Source organism: Galeopterus variegatus, unplaced genomic scaffold (genome assembly GCF_000696425.1).
Source record: "Galeopterus variegatus unplaced genomic scaffold, G_variegatus-3.0.2 Scaffold370, whole genome shotgun sequence".
In the NCBI taxonomy this organism is placed as follows: domain Eukaryota; kingdom Metazoa; phylum Chordata; class Mammalia; order Dermoptera; family Cynocephalidae; genus Galeopterus; species Galeopterus variegatus.
Window position 1 is genome coordinate 47,143 of NW_007726481.1, and position 26,303 is coordinate 73,445.

General features: G+C 36.2%; 1 protein-coding gene across 2 annotated transcripts in view; it reads left to right on the top strand.

Moving 5' to 3' along the window:
• The first annotated feature begins 656 nt into the window (after positions 1-656).
• The window catches only part of LOC103586736 (conserved oligomeric Golgi complex subunit 5), a 190,207-nt gene continuing 164,560 nt past the window's right edge, over positions 657-26,303 (top strand). The window contains exon 1 of one of the 2 annotated variants that reach the window (XM_008568048.1): positions 657-735. The gene's annotated coding sequence lies outside the window, so the exon portion shown is untranslated. Of the gene's footprint in view, positions 736-11,325; positions 11,364-26,303 lie in introns of those variants that run through there. The other variant, XM_008568049.1, reaches the window with a different exon arrangement.

Sequence of the window (26,303 nt, forward strand, 5' to 3'; positions counted from 1 at the left end):
TATTTATTCTCTGAGCAAATGTAGGATGGTTGTTAGTTCCAGGATGGCTCCGCTTACAGGGATTGGTAGTAAATTTTAAATAAGCACTAATATTATACAACAGACTTCTACACTTGATATATCCTTTAAAGAGGAGAAAAAGGGAAAGGGAGGAAAATAATACACATAGTATTTAACTTTGTCTTTTATGAAAAACATAATGACTAAAAATAATATTTGTTCCAAATTGTCTTTGTTCTGGGCCGGCCCGTGGCTCACTCGGGAGAGTGCGGTGTTGATAACACCAAGGCCAGGGGTTCGGATCCTATTTAGGGATGGCCGGTTGGCTCACTGGCTGAGCGTGGTGCTGACAACACCAAGCCAAGGGTTGAGATCCCCTTACCGGTCATCTTTTAAAAAAAAACAAACAAACGAACAAAAAGAACCCCAAATTGTCTTTGTTCTTGTCTTTGATAATTTAAAAATATGGTAGTAACTGTTCCAGCACTACTAAAAGTTGTAGATTAATATTGGTTTTGTTTGTTTTCCTATTTATATCTGTTTCCACCCCACCTCACCCCACCTTTAAGAATCCAACTCAAGTCGGAACAGCTCTTCAAGTTTTCTATAATCTTGGAACTTTGAAGGATACCATTACCAGTGTCGTGGATGGATATTGCACTACTTTAGAAGAAAATATCAACAATGCATTAGACATCAAAGTTTTGAGTCAGCCTTCCCAGTCAGCTGTGAGAGGTATGGATGTGGTTTATATTTAGCTTCTTTATTTATTTTTAACTAAGAAGTTCTTTGAATAGTATGTGAAACACTCATGTTTCAAAGCAATCTAATGACTCATGTTTTAGTAGATAGAAAATGAGAGAAGAAATTATGTTTCAGAATTTATTTATAACATTTTTGTCTAATCAGTGAATTTGAACTGGCCAATTGGTATATTCAGAACTTCTGGATAAAGATCTATAAACTGTGGCATCATTTAGTTGAAAGGAAACAGATGCAAAAAAAAAAGGAACATATTTTTTTAACTAAAATTTTATCCTCACATGTACTCCTTATTGAGACAGAAAATATTTTTTAAGAAATGCCATCTCCACTTTATCTTTCTGGACTTTTCCTTATGGTAATTTTAGCACTCAGGAGCAAAATGGCTAACTGTAGAGATAGAAACTGATAAAAACCTTTGGGAATATTGCAACTATAGCAAAGTCTAAAGGAAGGTAGATTCAAGTTGGTGAAGAGTAATCCTACCTTAGCAGTCTACAGCCCTTTTCCTGCCAGGACGTACCTGATGATAACATTCACATATATAACACACTTCTCCACAGAAGAAAATAGAAAAGACCACAAATTATGTACACCTCTCACTTACTTACTGCAACTCCATCTCTGTTTCTCCCCTTATGTTCTTTCTTTACTCCTATTAGTGTAAAGGAACTGTGCTTTCTCCCAGCAAGGTCCGAACACTCTGCTTTTGTGTTAGATACTATCATTCTAAGGTATTGCTTCAGCAGATGCCTTCTCTCTCCCACATTGTCAATTTTTCCTTCTTTGCATCTATTTCCCATCACATGCATTTGTGCTATTGTATCTGTTTCTTCTTAAAAACAATCAAATCTATCTTGTCTCTATATCTTTCTTCAATTCTACTACCCCATTTTTTTTTTTTTTTTTTGTCTTTTGTCTTTTTTCCGTGTCCGGCAACAGATCGCAACCCTCAGTGTTGCCCCCGTACCGGACCGGGGACCGGCAACGGGATTGCAACCCTCGGTGTTGCTCCCGCGCCTCGCTCAGCCAGTGAGCGGGAACCGGTCTGTATGTGGGATCTGAACCCTCGGGCGGGAGCGCCGCCGCGCTTCCCAAGCGGCGCACTATCCAGTGCGCCACCGGGCTGGCCCTCTACTACCCCATTTTATTTCTTCAGTCTACAGAAAAATTCCCCAAAGTGTCATCTATACTTAGTGTCTCCACTATTTCTCTTCCCATTTTTCTGTTGAAGGCACTCTGATCATCACAGCGTGGTCCTGAAGAATAAATGAAATAACCTATATAGAATTAATAACAGTTCTTTTCCATGACTAATACTAAAAAAAGATTTGTAGCCATTTATTTTTTATTTTTATATTTGCTATATGTGACCTTAAATAACATATGAATATATGTAACTCATAAGTAAGTTGCATTAGATAAAGAGTTAAGAGAATTTTACAACTTAAAGAGATTTTTTAAAGGTTAGCCCTACCCTCCGAATAGGTCTGTATTAAGACAATTCCAGAAGGAGATCTTTGAAAAGGAATTGCCAAAGGAGATTTTACTCTCAGCTTTTCCCAGCAATTATTCTCAGAAAGTTTGATCTAATGTTGAAATTTCCAGAAGCATTTTAATCTCATTCACCCTTGTGTTGTCAAGAATAGGAGAAAAATGAAAGCAATTATTCACATGCTGTCAATTCTCATATATGCCTCTTTTGTTGAAAGAATAGAATTTTTTTTTTTTTTTTTATTCCTTTTTGTCTTTTTTACTGACTGGTAACGGGATCGCAACCCACGGTGTCACGCCCATACCGGGGACCGGCAATGGGATCTCAACCCTTGGTGTCGCGCCCGCACCACGCTCAGCCAGTGAGCGGAACCGGTCTCCACCTGGGATCCGAACCCTCGGCGGGAGCGCCGCTGCGCTCCCAAGCGGCACACTCTCCAGTGTGCCACCGGGCCGGCCCGAAAGAATAGAATTTTAAAGCCACCTTATTACCATCTGTTGAGGAGTGGATACTGTGTTTTCTGTTTTATTTTTTTTTTCTTTTTTTGTCTTTTTTACTGACCGGTAATGGGATCGCAACCCTCGGTGTTGTGCCCACACCGCGCTCAGCCAGTGAGCGGGAACTGGTCTCCACATGGGATCCAAACCCTTGGCGGAAGCGCCGCCGCGCTCCCAAGCGGCGCACTCTCCAGTGCGCCACCGGGCCGGCCCTGGATACTGTGTTTTAATGCAGAAATCTTAAGCATTAATTCTTTATTATTTTTTAAAAACGAATAATCACTATTATTTTTTTTTTAAATGTTACATAGGCATTATTAATGTTTTTTCCTGACCTTGTTGGTTATGTTGAGGTTAGGTAGGAGAATGTCCTTGTTTCTTGGAAATACACATTAAAATATTCAAGGGTGATGAAGCATCACTTAAGTAACTTACAGATGGTTTAGGGAAAAAAGTTTTTTTTATAATACCTGCAAATTTTCTGTAAGTTTAAGCTTCGTTGGTTAGAGCGCTATGTTATAACACCAAGGTCAGGGGTTCGGATCCTGGTACCAGCCAGCTACCAAAAAAACCCCCAACAAAACAAAAAACAAATAAAAAAAAGATATACAGATCCTTCCATGAACTCTGGACTGGTCGGTTTGTTCAGTTGGTTAGAGTGCAGCCTTCAAACACCAAGGTCATAGATTTGAATCCCTGCACCAGCCAGCCAAAACCCCCCCAAAAAACCAAATAATAAAAACCCCAAAAGATCATTTTAGAGTTTTAAAAATATGTAACATAATACAAGGGTACTTCAAAAAGTTCATGGAAAGATTCATATCTTTTGTTCCTATTTTTCTACTTATTTTTTGTAGTAACCTGATATGATTTTAAGGAGAAAAAAGTTACTTCGGATGCATAAAAAAAGCCTGTAATTCAATGAGAAAAAGATAAAACAACTGTACTGAAAAAATGGATAAAGAATATGAATAGGCACTTCACAGAAGAACATATTCAAAAAACATGTAAAAAGATGTTCACCTTCTTTTTAGCAGATAAACTCGTCGTTAGGGAAATAGAAATTAAACAAGATGATACTTCTCAATCATCAGATTGGCAAAATCTGTGACAGAACTAAGTGATGGACAAAAACAGAAACTCATGTGTACTGACTGTAGGAGAATGAAATGGCTCAACTACTTAGTTTTATCAATTTGATCTCTAAACTAAATAATATGTATACCTTGTGATCTTATAATTTCTCTTATAAGAATGTACCCTAGAGAAACTCTGGCATGTATGCATAAGAATTTTTATTGCACTATTAGTTATAAAATGAAAAAGTAAAAACTGTTCGTTTAGTGGAAAAACAGTTTATTTAGTAAGTGGTTTACTACATAGTATTTAAATTAATAAATTGATCAATATAGATAATACTCAAAAATGATACATGAAAAAGTAAATTGTAGAAAGATATATATTATGATACTATATTTATATACTGTTTTGTATATGCACATATGTAATAAAAGTATAAATACATGCATTGGAATGATAAACTCCAAATTCAAGATACCATTAGCTCTTCAACTTGGTGGCCAATATTTGTAATGTTATTGTATTTGTTTTTTTGTATGCCTGAAATATTTAAAAATAAAGCAGAAATATAAAGGAAGTCCAGCAATTAAGAAAGAGGATGAAAAGAAGACAAAATGGAATATCTATATTTCATCACCCACAAACTATTGTTGTTACTAGATAGGTGAATATTAGTTCATATATTTCTGTATATATTATGTATTATAGAAGGATGAATGGATAAATACATATATAGTCAGAAATAGAATTTTAAGATATATGCTTTTTAAAAAATCTTTTTTTTTTTTTCTCCTTTTTGTCTTTTTTCGTGACCGGTAACGGGATCGCAACCCTCAGTGTTGCACCTGTACCGCGACCGGCAACGGGATCGCAACCCTTGGTGTCACGCCCGCACCGCGCTCAACCAGTGAGCGGACCAGTCTCTATATGGGATCCGAACTCTCGCCGGGAGCGCTGCCAACTTTGCCAGCCATCCCAGAAACCCCTTAGTATTCCATATCAATCATAACCCCTCCCTCCTGCCATTTGTAATCATTATCTTCATGTTTATATTAATAGTTTCCTGTGTTTTTTAAAAATTTGCACATGAGGATGAAAAAGTTTAAGCACTATAGTTTAGCCTTGCCTGTTTTAGATGTATACTTTTTAAAATAAAATTTTACTTTAGTTCAACAGAATAATTAAAAATTTATGTGAGGGGCTTGATGAATTTCACATAATGCTTCTTCACAAGAAATTAGATCTTTTTAAAAATTATTATTAATATATTTGTTTAGATTCTATGATGTTGCGGAGCAGTTGGGAGGGAGGGGGAGAAGGGAAAGGGGAGGGAAATGGGATAGAAGAAGGAGGAAGGAGGAGGTTGGGACTGAGGCCTGTGGCACCCCCCTCATTCCCACAGGGGAGACCAGGGGGCTTCTAGTGGTGGCTTGGTCATTGCCGGGCTGGGTGCAGATGTTGGGGGGACATGGCTGAGGCCTGAGACCCCCAACCCCCCAGCTTGGGTGAGCACAGGGCGCTTCCTCTGGCGTCTCAGTGGTCATTGCAGGGCTGGTTATGCATGTTGAGAGGGTATGGCTGAGGCCCTCAGCCCCCCCACTGCCCCAGCTTGGGAGAGCCCAGGGCATTTCCTGTGGCAGCTAGGTGGTGGTCCTTGGAGTGGTTGTGTGTGTCAGGGGGGTGTGTGGCTGAGGCCTGACGCCCCCACCCTTGCGACTTGTTGCAGGTGTTGGGGGACATGGATGAGGTCCCTGGCCCTCCCCCATTTCTGGCTTGGTAGCCCAGGGGACTTCTGGTCCTTCTAAATGTTACAGGTGTTCTTTGGTGAAATGAGACCTTTTCTAGTTAATATCAAACTTTGTCTCTGGTTTTGGGTACTTAGCTTTTCTTCCAGTTTTTGTTGGATTATTTGCTGTTCCCACCACTTAAACTCTGCACTGGAAATAATTTATTGTCCCTTGCTTACTTCTTAAAATGGGGAAATTTCATGTGGGGACCAGTACTTGAGCTCTGTGGTTAAGCTAAATTGCTGCTTTGCTGCTGATTCCTAGGGAAGGCTTTTTGTGCAGCTCATGTTTTAATGGTTGACTTTATAGGAACTTCTGAGTCTAGTGAAATCTGGTGCTCCTGGGTTGTGCAGAAACTCTGGTTTGGGCCTGAGTCTTTTCATCAGTCTGAACCTCCTGCAATTCTATATTCCTGACCAGTCTCCTCTTAGTGGTCCTTCACTGATTGGGTTGTGAGATCAGCTGTCTTTTCTGTGCCCCAGTTTTCTGCCAGCCACTGCCCATGTTCCAAACACTTCTCATGGGACAGGCCGTGCTCCAGTCCCTTGCGATGACTCACCAGCCTGTGAGTGGCTCCTTTTTTCAGTTGTTGTGGCTCCTCACTCCTGTGTGGGTCCATGGAGATACTATTAGTGGCCTTGCTCGCCTGGGGACCACCAAGGTCCTCTTCTCCTCTGCTGCCTCCAATCAACTCCATACGAAAGGCCCAACTGCAGAATTTGCCAGCTCCCGCTCCATGTGCTCAGCAGTTCCAGCCTGGAAGCAGCTGGGATTCGAAATGGTTAGAGTGGTTCTTTCTTTCCCTCATCATGGCTTCTCCCACTTTCATGCTCTCCGTAGGTCTCTTCTCCTCTTCCCCTGAGCTCTAGTGGCCCCAGATTGGCTGTCGATGCTTTTTTATAGTTGTAAATTGGTTGATTTGTGAGAGTGTGACACTGGGGACTGTCTCTTCCACCATCTTGACTTGAAGTCAAGAAATTAGATCTTAAAAGATACCTCTAAATTTAGAAAGAATGAGTAAAAGATGATGAAAAACATTAAGAAATTAAAGTCATTCTTTACATTTAAATTTTAGACTAAATCCATTGCCTGCCTGCCACTACAGGTGGGAAATTGGCACACTTAAACTTCCATCCTCTCTTACACTCATTTGCTTGTTGTTATATTAGTTTTTAATAGTCAATGGTTTTTAATTTTCTTTTATTTTTTAAATGATTTGCGTCTCATCTCTGGTCTTTTTAATATGACCCCTCCATTTTTATATTCATCCCTCAGTTGCCTGGATTTCATAATATAGTTGATTTTTCAAAAATGTTTCATGGGTACTGTGTTGTCTGAGTTCTAGCATAGTTGATAGTGTCGTTTGCCTTTATACTTGAATAATTTGGCCAAGTGTTAATTTTTATTTTTATCTCAAAATTTACTTGTATATATTTGTGTAGTACAGTGTGTTGTTTGAAAATATGCATATAATGCACAGTGATTCACTGAGGGTAGATAGCATAGTTTCGTTTCGTTAGTCTACCCTCCCCCCACCCTCTGGTAACCATTATTTTGCTCTCTACTTCTATAAAAACCACTTCTTTTTTTCTTTTTCCTTTTTTTAGATTCCACATATGAGTGAGATTCAGGTCACAACTACTTCACTTAATATGATGGTTTCCATTTCTGTCCATGTTGCTTTGTTTCTGATTATTATGCGTCTTCAAAAAGTCCTTACTATTTGTTGAAAAATAGTAGGAGTGGTTGTGGGGATAAGCCTTGGGCAGTCTACACTTTAATTTAGGTTTGTTGTCTGTAATAGCCATTGACCAATTTGTTGTTTCCTTTTACCTTGCAAGTGTGTTTTCCCTCAAATTTTGGACTGTTCAAGAGGTTAGTGTGGCTCCTAGTACAGCTATTTAAGCCATTTCTATTTGAAAATCTAACATGCTCAGCTTTTTCCCCCGTCATTCATCTCACTTTACTCCCAATAGACTCTCAATGTTAATATCATTTCAGTAGGTTTCTCCTTCTGCTTTTCTTTTTTGGACATTATACTGGCTTCTTCCCTGGCCCATTCATGTCTGTAGATCTCAGATATAGTAAAAGAATCATTGGATAGCTTGTCCAAATTCTTACAATTGATTTGAACAGTTATTTGTTTTTTGCTAATGGTCTAAGGTGTCAGCTAACTAGTTCCTTCTTCATTTTTATTTTCTTTAGCATTTTACAAGCATGCTTCATAATCTCAAGATTGAGGTTTTATCTGATTCCTTGTTTCTTTGAAGTTGACATTTTCTCTATTTTTTTGTTTGTTCTTATTCTCACTGGCTTTCAAGAGAAGAGAATAGGAAATGGTTTTAGTCCATTATCATTAACTGGAAATAACTCTCAAGTATTATTTATTTGAGGAACTCTTAGTTTCTTTTATTACTTTAATAAAACTTAGTTTATGACACTGTTTAGTTTCTTGGATCTATTAAAGGTAACTGATAATGGCACCTGTTTTTCTGTTTTAATTAGTTTTCCTCCCCTTCCTTTATACAGCTGTTCTGTCTTCAGTCAGTTGATTATTTCTGTCATGTTTATATCTTCAACAACATTTATTTTGCTTATGAGAACAAAAACTCTTTATGTACTGTAAGTAAGAAGACCTGGCCTCTAGAACTAGTTGAACCAGTGGTTGTGATCTCATCACTCTGTGCCTCAGTTTCTCCAAGGTAATACAAGCACATAATAATACCTTATATTTCTGCTTGTGTTTACTTTAAGAGAATAATGAATTGATGAATTGCATAATTCTTTATAATAAAACCAAGCCATACATATTCTAGGAATTTTATTCATATTTTCTGATTTTCTCAAAGGAACTACATATCCTTTCCTCACTGTTATAAGTTCATTCTTTATATAACATATGAGAAAACTGCAGATTGTTACAATGTTATATATTCCCTGTATGCCTTCCCTTAAGTCTTTGCACAACACTGCAAATAATTTAAAAAGTTAGATTCAGATTTCAAACAGGAATTTTTATCATTATTATTATTATTTTTTTGGCGGCTGGTCTGTACAGGGATCCAAACCCTTGACTTTGGTGTTATAACACCGTGCTCTAACCAACTGAGCTAACAGGCTAGCCCAGGAATTATGTTATTAAAGCCAACATCTTTGTTCTAGATTTCTCTCTTTTGTTGCTTTCCACCTATTTTCAGACTAAAAAAATAATAGCATCTATTTGTTAAAGTTAATTCTTCTCTAAATTTATAATTATTGAAGAACTAGAGTGCTTCATGCTTCAGCTTACATGCACAGAGTGCCTCTGGTTTTCTTGATTTGTCCTCTTTAAAAGCAGGGACATAGACCATCTAACCACTGGTGAGCTCTTCTACTACCTGGTTTCTAACCTTAGTTTGCACTGAAATTTATGCTTTTAAATTTGTGATTAAATACATTTTTTTATGTTGAAACATTCAGACCTGTACAAATAGCTTTGTGTATGTGTTACATACAAAACATCTGTAGACATTCTCACTCTCAAGAAATTTAACATTGATACATTAATACTATTTAAGATGCAATTCATATTCAAAATTTTTCAGTTGTTCCCCCAAAGTTTTTCCCACCTGTTTTTACCCCTGCTGAAACTGATCAGGGATCATGGTTTTCTGTTTGTGTCTCTTTACTCTCCTTTAATCAGAAATAGTCTCACTGCTTTTTTATTTTTTATGGCATTAACATGTTTGGAGACCCCGTAATCTGAATTTGTCTGGATTTATCTGATTGTTTCTTCATGATTAGATTCAGGGTGAAACATACTGGTAGTAAGGTGATGTTGTATATTTCCCATTACATCATATTAGGAAACAAAATTTTGTCAGTTTGTTCCACTGTTGCTGATGTTAGATGAGATCACTTTGTTGAAGTGTTATATGCTGGATTGCTCCTTGTAAAGTACTCTCTTTTCTTTGTAATTAGTAATTTGTGGTGCATACTTTGAGACCATGTGAGTATATTGTTCCCCATAACATTTCACCTAGTGTTTTGGTATCCCTTGATAATCTTTTCCTTAATTAATTATTACATCAGTAGTTGCAAAATGGTGATTTTTTTTTCCCCTAATTCTGTCATTCTTTCTGCATTTAACTGGAACTCTTGTAAAGAGCAATTCTCATCCTTTTAAAATGTTTGAGTTTCACTGTGAACTCATGAATTATTTTTTTAATCATTGTTTTATAATCCATTACCATCAGTATTATTTTGGATGGCCAAATATTCCCAAATTTGTTTTGTGGAAGCCCCCTCCAGTAAAGTTGATGTATTGTTTTGAGAATTCTCCATTTATTTTTGAACATTTCTTTGCTCTCTGGCACAGTATGTGCCAGGTGCACTTTGTATTTTCACTGCTCCACATATGGAATTACTCTTTTCTCTAATGAGCCTTGTTTCATTAACTTTTAAATTGGGAAATGGTGCTTAGAAATCAATATTTGGATACTAGGTGTGCTTATTACTATTTAAGAGTCACTGTCTCTCTGCCCTTTCAGTGGACAGAGTTGAGAAATACCTCTAATCCCCATTACATATTTGTATCCTTATTCTGTTTACAGTGAGAAATTTGCTCTATTCTAAAATATATCTAAACTAGTTTCAGGATTACTACATCAATACCACATCCAGCAACAAATCTATAGTAAATTAGTTCAATATTTCTTTGTAATTCTTTTTGCCCCTAAAGTATATCTCACTAGTCAGGGTTCTGAGATTAAAAATTACTTGAATTGTTTTCCCCCCATGTGGTTGTGTTATCAATTTGATGTACAGTTAGTTTCATTTGTTTCTGTATTTGTTTGTATTCAGTCTTAGAGTTTGCTTTTTTCGTTTTTTTCTAAATTTAAATATATTTTTGGAATATGTTAAACATTTATGTGGATTCAAAATATTTTGGAAAAAACTCACTTTTATTCCTATACCTTTCACCTTGTTCCATTTTCTACCACCCTCATCCCTATTTTGGAAAATCATTTTTATTCATTTTCATTTTATCCTTTCTGGATGTGTGAGTTGTGTGTGTGTGTGTGTGTGTGTTTTGTTTTTCTTTCTTTCTTAAACACAATGGTAAAGATTCTTTTTTATATCATTCATAAGAAATTATTTCTTGAGGAAGGAATTTCTCATTTTTTAGCTTTTGTTTGCTTTTCATAATAACAAATTTTGTTGTATTTTGGAATTTTTATTTTTGCTATTTTTTGGTCACTCATAACCAGGAGGTCCTGGACGATCTACCATGCCAACCCCAGGAAATACTGCAGCTTTTCGTGCTTCCCTCTGGACCAATATGGAGAAACTTATGGACCATATTTGTGCTGTTTGTAGACAGGTAAATATTTTAGGGAGTGGAAACAACATTAATTATGGATTAACTCCTGGTTATTCCAAGTTGTGTGACCTTGTGCAGGTCTTTTAAAATCTCTGAGCCTTCAAAATATCTCCATTAGCTGATTATTATGTATGTAAAGGCTCTAGCATGATGCCATTTCCCTTTCCTTGCTTTTCCAGTGCCTGAGCTTTACATTTGTTTCATTTAAAAATATCCAGTAATTTACATTCTCTTCCTCCCCCCCCCCCCCCCCCCCCCCCCCCCCCCCCCCCCCCCCCCCCCCCCCCCCCCCCCGCCCTTAGGTACAACATCTACAAAAAGTATTAGCCAAGAAAAGAGATCCTGTTTCTCACATTTGTTTCATTGAAGAAATAGTTAAGGTATGTTTAAGTGAAAATACAGGTTGAGTATCCCTTATCTGAAATAATTGGGCATAGAAGTGTTTTGGACTTCAGATTTTCTTGGAATTTGGAATATTTCTGTATACACAATCAGATATCTTGCGGATGGGAAGCAAGTCTAAAAACAAAACTCATTTATGGTTTTCATACACCATATACACATAGTCTGAAGGTAATTATATATCGTATTTTTAATAATTTTGTGAATGAAACAAAAGTTTTGTACACTGAATCATCATAAAGCAGAAATGTGACTGTCTCAGCCACTCATGTGGACAATCTGTGATTGTTTGGCATCACAATCATTTTCTTTCATTTATTCACACATAAGGACTTAACAGTAAAAAAAATATGATATCCCATTAATATATTGGAAAAAATAATGTTTTCAGTGTAAGTAAGCAACACAGTAGTATTGTAACTGAGCAAGGGCTCACTGCCTAATATGCACAGAAGCCAATACTGCGGCACCGGTTTTTGAGAAAAGGCTTTATTTTGCAAGGTTGACTGGCAAGGAGACAGGAGGCGCAAGGCACTCTCAAATCTTTCTCTCTGATCCAGGGGCTGGGCATGTTTTAAGAGGTACTCGGCAAGATTGATTAGCTGGCTTTGAGTCAGGCCATCTGACAGGACAAAAGTGGATTGGCTAGCTCCAAGTCAGGCCATGTATGATAATGAGGCAAAACTGATGGGCTAGCTCTGAATCAGGCCATATGACAGGTTGTAAGTTGATTGGCTATTTCCGAATCAGGCCATCTCTGATGATGAAACTTCTGGATGCCAGATCTTCCTTGCTGAAGGACTTCTCACCTCTAGAAGGGCTCTGGTGTTTCAACTTCTGGCTTTTGAGTTCTGCAGATGGGAGATTTGGGGTTTCTGTGGTGCATGAGGTCATCTGGAGAGCAAGGTCCTTCTCTCTGTGTGTGCTTAGCTTACATCCTGCAAGACAACCCATAAAACAACTTGAGATAGGGAAAATAAACTAGTTTCAACTAATTTTAGGCGATTTTGGCATCACCAGAATACCTGTATGCCCTGTTGTTAAACAACAGCAACAACAAAAACAGCAGCAGGCTTTCAGTCACCTATGATGCTGTTTTGATTAAGAGGTTACTGGACACTGTATTTCATTTTTTTAGGTTAGAAGAAACATCAGAAGCAGTCAAGGGACCAGAAAGTAGGCCCCTAGGGATGAGGAGGCATTCTGCTGGATAGCTTTTTAAAAATATTTCCTCCAGAGTCATCTGCCTCATTAACAATGGTTTTTGTCTTAGAAGTCTCTTTCTTTGATTTTATAAACTGACATGATTTCTTGTTCTGAGTGCGTGCTGTACTAGTCCTTCAGTGAGTCTATCACACATTTTCACCACATTATCTATAGGCATTTTTTTCTGCACCGTCTTCATAGTATTACAGATTGATTATCCCTTATCTGACATGCATGGGACCAGAGGTGCAAAATATCCTGCTTGTGGCATTGTATCGGTGTACAAAAAGTTTCAGATTTTGAATTTTGGATTAGGGATGCTCAGCCTGTATTTTTATATTTTTCTTGCAGAAAGCAGGAAGATATGAACCAGCATCATTTGTGTTACTTCCTTACTGAGTGGCTGTATGTCATTTGGCAATAGGGAATTATATTTCTTGACAACTGTAAATTTTCCTTACAATGGAAATATAAGCATGTTTGTTTATGGAGTAGATGCTAGCAGAAATTCTATTTATAGATTAATTTCTGAAAATATACTAATTTCCCGTTTTCTTTCATATAAATGATTAAGTTCCACTAGAGAATAAGATGAAAATTTTTGGTAAATAAAAATTTAAATAGTGGTCTTTGTAATATGTTCACTGAAGGCTGTAGGACCCATTTAGTTAATTTTTCCCATAAAGCACATTGCTGTATTATATTCCATATCATGGCTTGTTTGTTTGTTTTATTCATTTGTCTTTGTTTTTGTTTTATGTTTTGTTTTGTTTTTTTATTCTTTTTGTTTCCATATTCCAAAACCTCCCTTCTGTCATACACCAATCTACTAGCCTCTGGGTCATAAGGATTCCTTTCATGTATAAGAATCCCTGATTCTACATTTTATTCACTCATTTTGATGTGGTTTTGATAATGATTAATAGAATAATTAATTATTCTGTCCATCATTAAATCCTAATGCCTAGTGCCCCAAAGACACAAATTCTGTGTTTCCAGCATCATGGTACAGATAGTGTCCTTTAAAAATCCTCAATTAAAATATTTTATATACTGTGTTGAGAGTCTCCAAGACCACCTTCAACTTTGGTGATTTACAAGGAGGATTTACAGGGTTTTATAGTGAAAGGATATGAAGCAAAATCAACAAAGGGAAAAGGTGCATGGGGCAAAGTCCAGAGGAAACCCGGTGCAAGCTTCCAAGAGTCCTCCCCCACTGAAGTTACCCAGGACCCTCTTAATTCCTACAGTAGCAAGTTGTGACAGAGTGCATGAAATATTGTCTACTAGGGAAGCTCGCTTTGAGCCTGTGAATCCAGGGTTTTTATTGGAGGTCAGTTATTGTCTGTGACATACCAAAGTTCTCTACTCCCAGATGCAAAGCAGGTGTTCAACATAAATCATATTGTTTGTACAAACAGTTTAGGTACAGCAAGCGACTGTTATCAGAGAATCCTGGGGTTCCTCTCAAAATTTAAATTGCCAATTGCCACCCAAGGACCAATCAGAAGGTCTTTCTAATGATAGCTGTCTCAGACCTGCTATGTTAATTCTTTTTTGCACATACACTTGGCCCCTCTGCCTTGGACCTGGAGGGAAGTGACTGCAGCAGGCCCCTGCTGAGGTGAGCCCAAACCCATGCAGTGCCAGCGGCCCCTCTCCCTTGGACCCAGAGGGAAGCTAATGCAGCAGGTCCCACCGAGGTGAGCAAGACCTGCGCAGTGCTGGGGGCTCATTCTGTGGCCACAGATTCTGGAACAGGACTCAAGGTGGTGTAATATAGCCACTACCACATTTACTGTCACACAAGGACAATTCACCACCATAGTAGCAGACAGGGCCACTGTACAGGTAACCTACTGCTCATTCGACTACACTGATATAAGAAGAGTCACTGGTAATCCTGCAAATAGAGGAAGAAATCTTTATCCTCATAGCCAACTTCAGAGTAATAGAAGAAGCAAATCCTCTACCAGATCACCAAACGTCAACAAAAAAATACTAAAACTACAAACAAAGAAGATGATATGACACAACCAGAGGAATACAGCAATGCTCAAATTTCAGACTCCATGGATCAAGGAATCCTTGAAATGGCTGAAAAAGAATTCCAAGCAACAATCTTAAGAGAACTGGAAAAGATAAAAGAAGACTCAATTAGAGAACACAATGAAGCAAGAAAAAAATCCAGAATATGAAGGAGGAAATATACGAAGAGAGTAATACCTTAAAAAAGAGTGTAGCAGAACTCCCATAAATGAAAGATTCACTCAATGAAATAAAAAACACAACAGAGAGCTTGAGCAGCAGGGTAGAGTAAGCAGAAGAAAGAATTTCAGATCTCAAAGATGGTCTTTTTGAAATAACCCAGACAGACAAAAAAAAAAGGAAAAAAGAATTAAAAATAATGAGGAAAATCAAAGAGAGAGAGGAGACAACCTCAAGCACTCTAACATCTGAATTGTGGGTATTCCAGAAGGGGAGGAGAAAGGAAAAGGTATTGAAAACCTTTTCAAGGAAATAGGTGTAGGGACATGTAGGGAGAGATACCTTCAGATCCAGGAAGCTCAAAGGTCCCCTATCAAATTCTATCCAAGAAGATCCCCCCCAAGACACATTATAGTTAAATTTGCAAAGCTCAAAGACAAAGAATTCTAAAATCAGCAAGAGAAAAGTGCCAAGTCACCTATAGGGGAGCCTCCATCAGACTAACAGCAGACTTCTCAACTGAAAACCTACATGCCAGAAGAAAGTGGAATGATATATTCAAAATACTAAAAGAAAATAATTGCCAGCCAAGAATTCTTTACCCAGCAAGGCTCTCCTTCAGAAATGAGGGAGAAATTGTGTACTTCCCAGGCAAACAAAAGTTGTGGGAGTTCACCACCACACAGCCAGCTCTGCAAGAAATTCTCAAGGCAGTCTTTCATCTGGAATCTGAATAATGATGACCACTATCACAAATATGCAAGGAGGAGCAAAAACCCACTGTTCAAACAAAAATGCCAGCAAGAAAGAGAAAGAAGCTAAATCATGCCATCTTAAATTTCCAACTAACAACGAAAAAGAGAAATAAAAGGGAAAGTAATGATCAAAAGATATTTAAATCATCTAAACAAAAAGCAGTTAAATGACAGGAATTAAACAATACCTGTCAGTAACTACCCTAAATGTGAATGGATTAAACTTCCCATTCAAAAGACATAGACTGACTGGTTGGATTAAAATGCACATATGCTTACATTAGTACATATCTCTCACTTTACCCTGCTTTCTACTTGGCTTTCAACTGTGTGAAAGAAACAATAAGATGCTTTTACCAGTTTGTATAGTCACCAATTTTTTGCATTTACTAGTGGATGGGATAATTAATATTAGGCCTTCATATTTATGGGCAAACAACTGCACATGCAATGTTTTCATTCATTCATTCATTCTGATTTTGGCTATCTTTCCACACAAATTAATTCATTTAGTCTTTATGTGCAATGGCCTCATTTCAAGCTTTCACTATCTAATACTCTGTACGTTTTTTATTTTTTAACAGTTTAATTAATATTCTACAAACAACTCAAGAGTAATTATAATGAAACCATTATATTTAAGAGAGTCTAAAGAAAAGATTAAAATGAAGAAATAATAGTGCTGTTTAAGAAGTTTGTGTTTGTGAAACTATTATGTTGGGCAGTGTGTCTGCATAAAACACATATATCAAGTCTTGTCAATAATAAATTATTATAGTCAGTGAATGCTGGCTACTTTTGTGGGCTAGATTTTAAACGCATGTGAATCATGACTGATTAAAAAGGATTTGGGGATAAGGGTTATATGCTTTCATTTTATTCACCTGTTTGATTTGCTTACAAAATTTATTCAAATAAAAGAAAACTAGTAAAGATTGCTTTTTCAGTGACTGTTCTTAAGCTATTTAAGAATATAGTCATATACAACAGACATACCTATTTACATTTTTATATGTTTTAATGTAAATTTCCAGTTTAGTTGATATTTGTTCTTTTGGTGTAGTAGTTATGAAAAAAGTTTAGTCCCACTTGGAATTCAATGTACCCATCTACATTTAGAAAAGATCAGGGTTTTTTTGTGTGTGGAAAATCAATATCTTTTGACCCTACATACTTGGGAGAGAAGTAAGAAAATTCATAGGAAATTATTCGTCATATATTGCAAAGACAGCACATAACGTTCACTGTATTTAGTGCAATTTCTTTGAGTACTCTTTTCCTTTAAATATATCTTTATTATAAAGCTGTAATCAAATATTTTTGCTAATTACATAATTACCAAGTAAGAACATTATTATTCTGGTTAAGATGATTATCAATGGCAATAGAACCTTTTCAAAAAGTTCAGGATTTGTAGAGTGATTTGGGGGCCCTAAATGATGACCCTTATATTCTTCAGGAAGTTTTAAACTTGAGTAAATGATGATATGTATCTTGAGTCATTGAAGAGGAATATATGGACCAAGATCTCTAAGTCTTTTTGTAATCTCTTTTCAAGGAAAAGGTTATAAATAAAATGTTCATACATTACTAGTTTTTGCAGTTTCAATATATGTAAGAAGGATATATCTTGGTATTAAAAGTTATTTCTAATTTAGTAGGTTAACCTTTTAAACCTGTGATATATTTAAAAATGATATAAAACAGTTTAATTCATATTGAAACAATGTTGGAATTATGCTATATGCTTTCTACAATATCTGTTTGGAAATTAATACCTTTTTTTCCTAGGAAGATCATTACTACTAAATATCCTTTTAACATTGGAATCTACCTAAAATAATTTTTTTAACTTTATGTATTTAAAATTTTTACAAGTAGAGCCTATACTTGAAATTCACTGAAAGCTAAATTAATAATGCTTTCTCTTTAGTTGATGATATGTAATATAAACAAAGTTATACTATTAATTTCATATCAAGTAGAAAAATTAAGAATCTATTTTCCAGGTTTCTTTACTTTCATACCATTTGGTTCCAATTCTTTTGTAATTCACTATAAACTGTTATGGAATTTTTGTATTTGATTTCTTCTTGCCAGCTTGTTTGATTCCTACAAAAAAAAATCTCTATTTTGCATTTTCTTTGTTAAATAACTTTTGTAATTATTCTCCTTTTGTGGTAGTTCAATATTTATAGTTTTTTTAAGTTAATTTTTAATTTTTAGAGCAGCTTTAGGTTCATAAAAATATTAAGCATAAAGAGTAGATAATATGCATTATGCAGAACCCACAGAACTGTACAGTGCTAAGGCTAAGAGCAAACCCTAACGTAAACTATGGACTTCAGTTAATAATAATTTATCAGTACTGGCTCATCAGATTTAACAATATACCTCACTAATAGGCGATGCATAATGCATTATGCAAGTATATAATGTCATGAATCCACCATTAGAGTATTATACAGAATAGTTTTACTGGTTTCACATCCCTAAAAATCTGTTTCTCTCTGTTTATCTCTCTCCAACTTCCCTCTTCAACCTCTGTCACCCACGGATCTTTTTACTGTTTGTGTAGTTTTTCCTTTTTCAGAATGTCATATAATCGGAATCATACATTATATAGCCTTTTCAGACTGGCTTCTTTCACTTAGCAATATGTATTTAAACTTCTCTCATCATGTCTTTTTGTGCTTTGGTAGCTCATTTCTTTTTATTGCTGAACAATATTCTATTGTATAGGTATATATCAGTTTATTTACCCATTCACCTATTGAAGAACATCTTGTTTGCTTCCAATTTTTGGCAATTATGAATAAAGCTGCTCTAAATGTTATTGTGCAGTTTTCAACTCTTTTCAACTTTTTCAGGTTTTCAACTCTTTTGGATAAATACCTAAGAGTGTGCTTGCTGGATTGTGTAGTTAGACTATATTTAGCTTAGTAAGAAACTGCCAAACTGTCTTTGAAACTAGTTATTATATTTTGCATTCCCACTAGCAAAGAGAGTTCTTGTTGTTCCACATCGTTGCCAGCATTTGGTATTCTCAGTGTTTTGGATTTTAGCTATTTTTAAGTGTGTTGTGGTATCCCACTGTTCTCATTGGCATTTCCATATAGATTTTTTAAAAAAAATTATGTTAATGAAAAAATCTTTATTACGGTTCTAAAACTTTATCTGTAGGAAAAATAAACTGTCCTGCCCCCTTCATTATTTAATGATATTTATGTGTTACAGTCAGTCCAGATTCAGATTCTGGAAATAGTCTAAAATATTTTTTTATAAGAGTATATATCTTTTTAACATTTGGAAAGCCAAAACGTAAAGGTCCCCTTTCTTAACACCTATTCAAGCAGTGTCAAAGTTAGGATAGTATAGTGTTATGTTAACAAAAGATCATGAGATTCACGGAAGAAGAAAAGGAGAAACTATTTCTAGAGAAAAGACAATCTGTAGATTGGGGAACACAACCTCCAGGGAGATCAGAAAGTGCATACTCCAAAGGAGGGAAGGAGAAAATGGTATTTATGTCTTACAAGGTCAAGTTTACGTACATATTTAGTAGGCTCGGAATTCTGTGAATATTTATGAAGGAAGTCATGCACGTGCACAGTAGGTAAACATGCATGTAACATACATTCCATGTTCACTTTAGGGTGGAGATTTAATATTAAAATGAGGTGGAATTTGTTTCTTGATGCCAAATGTTAGCTTTGGACATAAAAGACACTCTGTATGCAGTCTCTATGAACTGACTGAAGGTGGTTTGGAGATTGCAGCTGCTTATCAGGAGGAATGTTTGTGAAGCTGATTCTCTGTCCAATCTGAGCTGTAGTGGAGCTGCAAAATGAGGGCGGAGCAGGGGGAGGTCAGTCAGCTGGAGTCTGGTAGGCTGTTGAAGGTCAGGTGGGAAATTTCCAGTTGTAGCTCCTTAAAAATTATTTTGCAGAAACTAGTTTGTGCTTAGTTACATGAAAGAAAAGCCTCATCACAGTAACATATGTGTATTGTTAAGTAAGGGAATACATGTCTAACTCTACATTTTGCCGTGGCCATTTGCTTCTGTTTGGTAGTTTTAGAGCATCTCTTTTTAGCCACAGGGGAACCTGTTCTGTCTGTTTGGGGTGTATTTTAACATTGAGGACTTGGGCCTCCGTATCTGACAGAGCTAAAGTTTGCCACCACTGATTGTACAACCTTGGTAGGTTGTGTAATCTTTCTTAAATATCAAATGAGGACGGTACCCATAGAAGTGAGGTATTTTGTGGAAAAGTGAAAAAAAAAAGACTTAATTCAGAGATGGGCTGAATAATTTGCTATCAAAATTATTATTTCAATATTTTCTTTAATATTGAAAATTTTATTTAAGGTTCTTAAACTGACCAAATGTTAGATATAAAAGAACACTTCCATGTGGAAAGTCAGTTTTGTTTAACAGTTCTAATAGCTTATCATATAGCCTGTACATTAATTCATGCAGAGTATCAGAAATTGAAATCATTTATCATGCTTCCTTAAATAAGACATTACCAAGGATTTACTCTGAATGTCAGTATTGTACGTTTCACTTTACCAGAGTGGGTTATGATCTAACATGATAATTTTTTAACTATAAAAATAGTGAAAAATTGTTTTCCTTACGCAGTTATGTTCTGTGAAGTCTTGAGAATTATTAATTCGCTTATATATAGTCTTTTATTGGGCAAAAAATAAACATTTGGGTTTACTTTAAAACTTTAAGTTTTCAGCCTAATATTGCCAACTCTACCTTGTCATTTGCTAAGGTAACTGATTCCAGGTGACAGAGATAACTATATATATTAGCATAAATAGTTAATCTCAGGAATGTTCGAGAGGAAAAAGAAAACCCTCATGATGGTAGTTTCTGTAATGCTTTATTAGTTCAGAAGGTTTTGTAGTAGATATCATTCATGTCATCAGGAATATATGAGTACAAAGAGGGCATAAATGTTTTGAGTATAAGATAAAACTGCACCAATTATATCAAGTATAACAAATTTTAGGGATATTTTAGTCTAAATGTAGAGGCTTTTGAAAGATAACTAATTCTGCTGTTGTTCAATTAATTGATCAGTTTTATTTATTTTTTTTGGCAGCTGGGCTGTATGGGCATGTGAACCTTTGACCTTGGTGTTATAACACCATGCTCTAACCAACTGAGCTAACTGGCCAGCTGCTTCTGCTTAATTTAATAAATGCTCTGGCTAACTTGTAAAATTAGCCTGTTATTTTTAGTTCATATGATAATTTGAAAAGATACATTTATACCTATCAACTAATGTTATTTATGACATTTTAATGTTGAATATTCTTTTTCTATGTTGTATGTTTTTAGTTTATATGAATGTATAATCATTTCATTTTAAAATGAGAGTTTTAGGCTGGTTATTACACATTAGAAGTTCAATTTCTATATCTTTTAAAACCAGTTGAGTTCTCGTATCACTGTATAATCATTAATACTATATATAACACTTTGCTTGAAACTAAGTATAGAAAATTATTGACAAATTATTCAGGATTCACACAGTGGAAAACAGGTTGTAGATTCTCATCTGCAGAATTAAGCCAGTTTAGCTGTGTGGGGGAGTATAGATATGATACTTTCATTTCCTAAGCCAGCAATTTTTATCATCGAACAGAATCTTGTATTCATGTGTGTAGGATGCATTAAGCTAAATTTGGAAAATGTTCAGCATTTTGAGCAGCTATAGTACTAATGAGAATTCTACCTATGAAAAAGATTATGTTTTCTTTTGCCCTCATAGACATATCAAATGGTTTGATAATAACATTAAAAACTCACTCAGAAAAATTTTAGGACTCCTAAATTTGAAATCGTTTTGATATTATGAGAAACATGTTCAACTCATTTATTTGTGGTATCTCAATTTGATTAAAAAATTGAATAGTGATAAGCCAGTTATATTTTTAAGTCAGATATTATTGGAAAATATTCTTATTTGTAAAGGTTAGAGGATTTCTACTTTTACTAGTATGGGGACCAAAGAGCCCTGTCACTATAGTACAAATTTGAAATAATTAGAAAAACATAATTATTAATGCACTGTCAGGCTTGCATAAAATAAGCGAATCTCTGAATCTCTGAGGGGCATACATACACAAGTACACATATACAGATAAAATTGTTGAAACTGCAGTGAAGATTTGTAAGCTATAAGTGAGTGTAAAAGACTGGGTTGTTCTAAGGTCAGATGTCTATATCAATGATGAGATCAGCACTCTAGGCTTCGGGGTTCTAGCAGGATGGAAGAATGAACTTGAGATTCTTGTGTTAAGCTGAGTGAGACCCAGGACGGTGGTTAACATGATTCTCTGTTCGTAACAGTATCTCACTCCCACAATAAACAAATGCAGATTCTCTGTAGAGGAAAACATTTCTAATTTCAGCCATCAGAATTGTTCGTATATTAAGGTCACCCAAATATGAGCTTATAGTAAAAAATCACCAATCCTATCATTAAACTAGAGTCAGCAGGAAAAATGAAAATAATGAAAAACAGATTTTCGACTCCTAAAAAAATTCTTGAGGACACTGTGGATTTTGGTTATTAGAATTATCTGATAAATCTAAAGTATCTGTATATGAAATACTTTAAAAATGGAATGAAAAATGGGGAATAAGTGAATGTTTAAAAAATCACCAGTGGGGAGGGGGCTAGTGAAAAATTGGTTAATCTACACAAGGAATGATTACATTTTGTAATGATGAAGAAGCTATTCGTTCCAGTTTGATCATCACACATTGTACATGGGTATTGATATTCAACTCTACCCCACAAATATGTATAATCAATTATTTTTCAATAAAAAAATAAACTGGGGAATTAAACAAAAAATAAGACATGCAAAAAGAAAAATACCAGGTGGTTCTAAAAAATAACCAAATAGAACATTTAGAAATAAAAATAAAATATTTGAAATAAAGTCAGCAGATAGGTTAAACAGAAGACTAAGTAAAGCTGAACAGGGAATTAGACACCTGTCAGAATTTATGACAGTATCTAGAACCCTGCATAAAGACCTAGGGTATGGGAAATATGAAAGAAATCAAAAATTATGGAGGATCAAATAATGTTTTAACATAAGGCTAATTGGGAAATAAAAGCCAGGAAACTATAAAAGAAAAACTATGTAATCATGTCAATACATGTCACAAAAACATTTGACAGAATCTAACATCCATTCCTAATAAAAATTCTCTGCAAACTAGGAATAGCGGGAAGCTTTCTCAACCTGATAGAAGACATCTATGAAAAACAGGTAAAATCATACATGATGGTGAAAACTGAATGTGTCTTCCCTAAAATCAGGGAAAAGACAAGGATTTCTTTCTTCTGCACTACTTCTATTCAGCATTTTTCTAGCTAGTGCAATAAGCAAGGAAAAGAGACAAAAGATTTCCAGTTTGGAAAAGAAGTAAAATTATCTTTATAGGTGACATGATTGTCCATGTAGAAAATTCAATGGGATTTACAGAAGAGCTACTAGAGCTAAGGGGTAATTTTTTGCAAGGATACAGAATACAAGATCAGTGTACAAAAGTCAGTTGTACTTCTACATATTAGTAATGTACAATTAGGGTATATATACTATATATATGTATAATTCGGAACAATATTCAAAAGTCAATTGTACCTCTGTATATGAGGTTACTTCAAAAAGTTTGTGGAAAAACAGAATTAAAAGATAATATGGGGGACTTGGTCAAGATGGTGGAATAGATGGTCCCTAGCATTGCTCTCTCCCACAAATCAACTAATTTACGGCTATAAAAAACCAACGAAAGCCAAGCTGGTGCTACTAGAGCTCAGGGGAAGAGGAGGAGAGACCTGCATGAAGGCCAGAGAAGCCACGATGAGAGAAAGAAAAAACCTCTCTGACCGTTTCAAGCCCTGGTTGCTTCCAGGTTGGAGCTGCTAAGCGCATGGAGCAGGAGCCTGCAAAACCCACAGCTCTGCCCTCTGGATGAAGTTGCATGGATGTCGCAGGGGAGAAGAGGGCCTTCGTGGCCCGCAGGCCAGCAAGATCACTAATAGGGTTCCTGTGGACCCACATAGGAGTGAAAAGCCACAATAACTGAAAGAAAGGAGCTACTCAGAGGCCAGTGAGTCATTGCAAGGGACCGGCATACAGCTCGTCCCATGGGAAGTGTTTGCAGCATGGGCAATGGGGGAGATAGACCCACCGGGAGAACACTGGGACACAGCAAGGACATCTGATCTGCATTCCAGTCAGTGTAGAACCACTCAGAGGAGACTGGTCAGGAATATAGAATTGCATTGGGTGCAGTTTGATGAAAAGACTCAGGCCCAAACCAGTGTTTCTACACAACCCAGGTGCATTGGATTTCACTAAACGAGGAAGTCCTGTGAAGTCAACCATTAAAACCTGTGCCGCACAAAAAGCCTCCAGGGAATCAACAGCAAAGCATCAATTTAGCTCGACCACAGAACTCAAGTACTGGTCCCCACAGGAAGTTCCCCCTCTTTATTTATTTTTCCTCATATCCCTTTATTTTCTTTTTCTTTTTTATTTTAGTTTAACGTCTCAATATATGTTGTAGTTGATTTTTGTATTCCTTTAACTGTAGGTTTCCCCACTTTAGAAGTAAACAGAGGATAAGTTAGTTCCAGTGCAGAGTTTAAGTGGTGAGAACAGCAAATAATCCAACATAGAACTGAAAGAAAAAAACGGAGTACCCACAACCAGAGAAAAAGTTTGATATTAACTAGTAAATGTTTCATTTCACCAAAAAACACCTATAACACCTAGAAGAACCAGGTGTTCCCTGGGCTACCAAGCCAGAAAGGGGGGACAACCAAGCACACTGCAGCACCATGGGGCCTGCCCAGGGTCCAGAGGCATGGAGCCAGGGACCAGACCTTCTTCCCACAACCAGGCACACTGCCAGTGCCACAAGGCCTGCCTGGGGACCGGACACCCCCCACCGCACACAACCAGGCATACCACCAGCACCAAGGAGCATGCCAAAAACATCACTTCTATGTGGGTGGCCCACCATAGTAACCACAGCGGCCGCAAAAGCGGCTAGATGCCACAACCACCATGCAGATAGTCCGCCAGCCACTGGCATGCATTGACACAAGGAGAATCACCAGCAGAGACCAAAGAAAAGAAGAGGACGTCTTTCTCCACAAAGCTCATTCCGAGTGACAGAAGAAGCATCTGCTCTACAGTAATGTTGGACCTGAACATACCTCTCAGCATTGGACAGATCATCTAGGCAGCAAACCAACAGAGTAACCATTACTCTTTCAGAAGAAGGGAAGAAATCTAGGGTAATTAGATGGGGGAGGGGGGGTAGAAGGAGATGGGGAGAGATTGGACAAGGGGCATAAAGAATAAGTACGATTTGTAGCAATATATATACAGGTAATATTGATTTGATCAACATGTCAACGTTGAACACCAAAAATATGTCTAATCAATTGATTCAATAAAAATTTAAAAATTATAAAAATAGATAATATGAATCCATGAACATTTTGAAGACTCCTCATGTTAGAGATGTACAATTTATTGTTTGGGAATTGAACAAACCTTAATCCTAATTTTAATAACTATACTATGATTATGTAGGTGAATGTCTTTATTCCTAAGAGATCACTTAATTATTTTAGTGGTACAGAGCCGTGATGTGTGCATCTTACTCTCAGATGGTTCAGAAAGAGAGAAAGAATGAGAGTGTTAAAGTAAATGTGGCTCAGTATTAACAAGCGTTAAAGCTGAGTGAATAAATAATGTGATTTGGGGGGACTAATCCTGCAACTTTAAGTTTGAAATTATATCAAAATTAAAGGTTAAAAAAGACAAGAGGATACTAAGAAAAGCTTTATGCCAACTAATTTTAAAACACAGGTGGAAATGGACACATTTCTAGAAAAATACAACTTTTCAAAACTGTTCAAGTAGAATTAGAAGCCACCAGAGTCCTGTAACTTTTAAAGAAATCAAATCAGTAAAATCTTCCTATCAAGAAACCAGCAGGCCCAATTCGTTTTTCAAGCAAGTTCTACCTAAATTTCAAGGAACAGATCATTCCTTTTTTCAAGAGAAGAGGAACCCTCTCCTCTGTCCCAAACTGATTTCTGTGAGACAAGTATGACCTTTATACCAAGACCAGGTAAGGATTTCAAGAAAGGAAAATTATATAGTCACTCATACTCAGGAATATGTATTGAAGAATCTTAAAATAATACCACAGCAAGTCTAGCAGTATATAAAAATAATATAACTACCTCAATCAATACAGAAAGAGTATTTGACGAAATTTATTGTGATAGAAAGTTCTAGCAAACTGAGGGAGGGAACTTTTAAAAATAGGTAAAGGATATCTAACAAAAAGTTTTTGACAATCATCAGTCTTAACGATGAAAGGTAAAAAAGCATTGTCTTAATAGTCAAAGAAAGGGTGGATACCCACTGTTTCTGCTTCTTTTCAGCATTGTACTGGGTGACCAACCCAGCATAATAAAAGAAGAAAAAGAAGATAATAGAGTTCAAATAATCCACAAGAATTTATTCCTATTGTTTATCTACATATTTGAACAAGTTCCAAACCTCTCTCTCCCTTTCTCCCTCTCTCCCTTTCTCCCAGTTATTTTCCTTTGAACTTTTTATCCTGTATATCAGAAAGTCTCCTGGACATGAACACAACTCTTTAGCAATTTTTCACCAATTAGC